Source organism: Dermacentor silvarum, chromosome 9 (genome assembly GCF_013339745.2).
Source record: "Dermacentor silvarum isolate Dsil-2018 chromosome 9, BIME_Dsil_1.4, whole genome shotgun sequence".
Classification (NCBI taxonomy): Eukaryota; Metazoa; Arthropoda; class Arachnida; order Ixodida; family Ixodidae; genus Dermacentor; species Dermacentor silvarum.
Window position 1 is genome coordinate 39,032,277 of NC_051162.1, and position 6,000 is coordinate 39,038,276.

A 6,000-nucleotide genomic window follows, 5' to 3' on the forward strand; every position below is an offset into this window, starting at 1 on the left:
GCGATAGCAACTATATGGACATTCAAAGCGTATTTTTGCCATCGGCGTAGTCGTCGCTATTGCCGTCGCTGTCGCCGTGAGGTTCCGTATGATGTCAACGGCGATGGAATCGTCGCCGCGTGACGATTTCATCGTCGGCCTTTCATCGGCCTTTCAACGATTTCATCGTATTCCACGGCCTTTCGTGGGACGGAAAAAGTCGCGTTTGCACTCTATATATGGTGATTCTGAATGGAGGAAAGAGACGCTTAATTCTGCCGCCCTTCAGGGAGCACGGCGTAGAACGCGCGTTTGCTCTCCGACGTGCGTTCGCTCCCCGTGAAAGCGCGCGTCCCTCGCGCCCTTTCTCTCACACATACAGCGTCCGGAGCGCGACGACGATTTCATCGCCGTTGACGTGATACGGAACCTCACGGCGACGGCGACGATGACGCCGACGGCAGAAATCCGCTTTGGAGAGTCCTATATAATTGTTATCGCAATAAAACGTTGCGAGGCGAGAAGGTAGTAAACACTTCCGACGCTGCTCGACGAGTGTCCCGTTCTGATCTCGTCGAAAACCTCTGAGCCGCCCCTAGAGGAACCAGCAACAGTCACCAACGCCGCGCGCGTTCGGTGCGAACGCGGGCAAAACGCCGACTGCATCGACAACAGTTGTGCGCGTTGCTGGTGCTGCTGCATGTCCATGTCTATACAGCTGATAAAACTACTATCCTTACTCCGTATAGCTCTCTACTAATTTGCTATCGCAATTGATGCTTCGCCTTTCGGATGAAACTGCGACTTTTTTCTTATATACTTTAAATCCACCGCCCGCTTCCTGGTCAATCGTCCGTTGTGGGTCAAAGATTGTCATGGCTTGGAGACAAATGTTCTACACTTTATGGCGTATTTGATCCATCAATTAGAGCACTCTGGCAATGTTATCAATATTCTATACAACAGCTTCAGAGCTGGGCTATAGAAGGAAAGGATACAGCAGGGATAACCTGACTTCATTATCGATATTGCAGTCAGCCTGTCTATACGAGAATGAAACCTCAGTAGCTGTTTTATACAACCACTGCAGCCACGTCGGAGCAATCCGAAACTACCAGTAGAATATGTTAAATAAAGGTGTCTCTTGTGGATTTTTCGCGACGCATCGACTCGTACATCGAATCTAAATCTTGCAAAAGTGATCTGTGCTGCCATGTGCTTCATCGCCGACCGTCTCTAATTACTTCTATAAATAAGGTTCTATAAGAAATCAGATGCCATATGGTGACTGTTACACCAAGTGGTCTTATTGCTGACATAAGCCAAGGATATGGAGGCCGCACCTCAGACAAGGCCGTTTTTGAGCAAAGCTGCCTCATCAAGCAACTACACCCGATATCAGATGCCATAATGGCGGACCGTGGCTTTCTTATCGATGAAATTTGTGCGGGCAATTGAATTGAGTTAATTAGGCCTCCATTGAGAAAACAAACGCAGATGTCAAAGGGTGATGCACTTAGGACCCAAAAGATAGCATCAGCAAGAGTTCATGTAGAGCGTGCTATACAGCGAATCAAAATATTCGAAGTGTTGTCAACAAGAATCCCATGGAGAATAGTGGGACTACTTGACGACACTGTCATAAAGGCAGGCATCACAAACCTCCCATCACCGATTTTAGCAGCACATTGATTTTTACAGCGTAAGCTGTTATGGGCTCATTCCAATAGCCGTGTCGACTATTGAAATGATGCAATGATTGTCGAGATGACGCCGCCGCCGGCGTCCGCGTACGCTATCTCCGGAAACGCGAAAAAAGTACCCTATTCCGCCGGGATTGAACCCGCGCCCACTGCGTGGAAGCCGGTTCAGGCTCGCTATCGGGCCGCGGAAAATACCCTAAGGCAAACGCAGGGTGAGACGACTCGAGTCTCCGCCAGTATGGTGGCGCCGTCTAGGTAAGATACCTGCAAACGCAGCGTCCGCACGCGCAGACGACGATATGCGATTTAGACGAGAAGTGCAATCAACGCGCTCCCGAGCTGCCGAGCCTCCGCCAGTATGGTGGTGCCCTCTAGTTAAGGTGCCTGCAAACGCGGCGCGCCCGACATGTAAGTTGTAGTTGTAAGGCTTGATCGGGCTCAGCGGACTGCTGTGGAGGGAGGATTACAAGCCCCAGCTCGCCGTCGACGCCGGGTGGAGTTCAGATTGTTCTCGTCAAAACGAGGCGAACAGACTGCCGAGAACACTCTGTTATGCGTGGTGCCCAAATTGGAGCTACTTTTGAGCCGCTCCATCTGCTTACGCTGTGACTGCTGCGTGTGGCGAGCAGGCCTGCGACTTTTTGTGAGTCCTGCATCAATACATTTGCTAAATGTATTATGTGCATTGTAAAAGTGGTTCGTGCTTTCCATGAAAGGAAGTTTTAAAAATATTGCAGGAGTGGAAGCACCATGTTCCTTACCAGCAGAGGTGAAGCCAGTGCTTGCCCTTATTTTAGATCTGAAATAGACCTTTGTTGGGTTGTGTCCTTGTGGTAATGTAATAGCGTGGCTAATTAGAAACTAAAAGCATGTTGTTCCTGTCAGAAGTATTATCTTCCTCTGAGACTTGATTACGGTATTTCTGAAACAATTTACCAAGACTTTCAGGCTTCATCTTGAAACCGGTAACACTAAGATACACGTCAGCCAGTCTCTGTATGGCAAAATAAGTCACTTTAATGGGGTTCAGGCATTACATTTGTGGCTTGCACGTTCTTTGTTTCAAACGTTTCTTATTGCTCCAGGAAGCATGATACACGCTCGAATATTCTCACATTCTCAGTCAATAATTTAATAATGCTATATTTATGTGAACGATTGTCAGTTTCGGTTTGTGGGCGCAGAGTTGGACAGTGATGACACTGCCTAGGAAGCTTGGTCACGTGGGCCCATCAAGCTGTGATGCACACACTGCTGCATCGTCTGGTCTCGCAGACACATTCTGTACCAGCGAAGGCAAACAAAACCACGCCGACAGTTGCCTTGGCTAGCTGCGGCAGCTCCAATTCTAACTCTACGTCTGCGTCCGACGCGGCTCATTGCCCTCTAGGCTTGCCCGGTGCTGTGTGTCACCACTCATTGCACGTCACTCTAATGTGGTACGAAGTCACTAAAACTTTCGTTATACTTCCAGCACAGTGATGTCGGTGTCAATCGCGGTAGCAATGGGTCTCTATCGCGAAAACGAGCATTTAGGCACTCTTTGGAAGCGAACTAAAGTATATTTTAAATGTTTTCTGTGGTTAACTTTTCATGTTGAGTGTCCTTGCACACAGAGGAAGCCTACGCTATGCTTTTTATAGCCTCAAGATTTGGTGTCTCAACCCCTTTAAACTTGTGGGAAGTGTGAGGAAAGCACTTCTTTTCCTTCAGTGCACACTAATATTTTATAGTGCCCCTTCTAAAATGATAGTCTGGCTTCACTTTCGGCACATCAATTCCCCTCCCACAATTTTTTATATTCTTGTTTTCATTGTGTACTTCCTTATTATAATCTGTTCTAATGTTTTGTTTGCTTTTTTTTACATCTCCACAATATTATGTATTGTTGCAGCCCATTTCAACCTAACATGTGTTGCTATGTTGCCTCAGTTTACCTTTTCTCTATGGGAGAAAACTTAATTGCGCATGGCCTCGTAGATGCCCCTCACCAGTCCCCATTGCAAATTTTGGTTATACACTGGTAGTTGTATGGTGCCATCTAGAAAGCCTTTTTTTCGAAAAATTTCAAATTAATTCACCCTATGTTACTTGGACAGCCTTGTTTTCAGTAAGCTGAGTACCTGAAGCCATTTCTAGGAGGAAATTTGTCACATCTTAGGATATGGAATAACCTGCCCTGTTACCATGCTGCCAGGAGGCAAGCGTTACTGCCACCAGACTTTTTCTCTGCCTCGACTAGGGTGCACAAGTGTTCTTGCCCTGCCTTCTCCGATACCAAAGTGAAGAGACCATGTCACGTGAACGGGTCGTACCCCACATTTTTTAATTCTCCCAAATCCAGTGGCAGCATTGCATATTCGGCACTCGGTGATTTAACCAAAGTCAAGTGCCATGGCTGGCGACATTGTAAGTAGCCCGTCTTGCACAGAGGCATTTGTGCGTGTGACCTTGGCTTCGTCAAAATGTGACGGCCTTGAGAGTAAGGGCATGCGGTCTTCTGTTTGGAAATCCAGCATTTCTATGCCACTCAGCCGTTTCATACTTTTCAGACATTATCGTTACAGTGTGATCTACTTTCTGCACTTGTTTGCATTGGCCAAACATGCAAACTTCAATTTTAACACACTTTTTGTAGATTAGCAATGCACATTCTTTTGCAACTTGTATTCATCATTGAAGTACTGATTTACGCTACGCAATCTGATGCAAGTTTTCGTCTTATGGTATTCGAAGATATTTGCAGTTCTCTTATGATCTGTGTGCATAGAGTTCTGGTTATTTTTCAATGGCTGTTTGTTGTCCCTTGCTGTCACAAAAGAGCGCGTCATCCAAGCGCGCGCCGCGTGTCACGCAAGCCAGCAAAAGAACACGCCGGCCCCGTGGCAACTTCAACAGAGGACAACGCCAACAACGGCGCCTGGACGTCTAGAAGAGCCTCGACGAAGCGACGTTAAGCGGAGAGAGAGAGAGAGAGCACACGCACGCGCCGAGACACCTGCTCACCCGGCGAGTCGAAAGAGATAACTACAGCGTGAGCGTGCGCCAACAGCATGAGTCATCACCGCCCCCCCCCCCCCCTTGACAACTCTCCGACGGCGGCGGCCGAAGGTACCAGAAAAGACTCGAAGGTTCCCAAGCTTTGGCCATGCTACGAGATCACGACTCTGATAGGAAAGTATGAGAACGCCTGTGGAAGCTATATAACCGCCGTGCGAGAATCGTCAGTAGGAGTTCGTGAGTTCAGTCCGCACCGGTGAAGTGATGTAACGTGAAGACCGAGCGTTTGCGGAAGAAGGGGATTCCCCGGCAAGCTAGTCGACGAGTTCATTGAGCGTCTGCATTTCCGGAGGAATTTCTTTCTTCGATATTTGCCCGAGCTACGCCGAGATCGTCTGACTCCAAGACCAACCAGCACGGTGAATACGATTGAACACTTAGTGTTCCTATTTATTTTGTACTTTACGTGTTGGACTCTTAGTGCTTGTCGTTAATTATTTTCTTGTGTTTGTTAATGCCCATCATTTGTATTGTGTTGTGACTAGCCTAAGTGTGCAAGTGTGAAAATATATTTTGTTGTGTTTTGACAACTCGGGGCTCCGACTCGGTCTTTGGACAGCAAGCGGCGTTCGCTGGCGCACCAGAGGGCCCACTCTTTATTGTCCTTGCTTTCGTGGGATTATTTTCGGAAGCTGATAAGTCGGCTTTGGAATTTGGTCCGGCGTCTGCGCCTCGTTCACGGGGTCTGTGACACTTGCCTTACTTGCATTTTTTCACAAAATAAACCCCACGTACGAAATTTTTATTTCACTGTACTCAGTGTCAAGGTGTTTGCCTCATACATTTTACTCGAGTCCATTTTTGTTGCACTTTTTAGCATATGAGGGTTTGTTTTATCTTGCCGAACAGAACATGAGAAGTAACACGGAACAGTGTCAAACCTGCATACAATGAATATTTGGAAAGTTCGGCCACCAGAGTAGAGTAGCCTGAGAGAATGGTTTCATTCTAATGACCCCAGTTGGCATATGTACCATAATTTATGCGTATTACTTTTTTGGTGAATACAATGCAAATGGCTGCCCTGGGAAGCATAACTAAACCACCAGTATACAAGATGGGGAGTCATTTGTGCAGACTTAACATCAGTGACCTCCAGAGAGCAGATAGAGCTGTCCTTAACATAAACATATCAATAAATAGAAAGTAAGTGACAGAAATTTAACATGCACAATATTGAAGCACTTAAGGGGCACTGAAACAATTTTCCGACTGATCATTAAGTTCCACATACAGTTTAAGATCAGTCTCTACAATA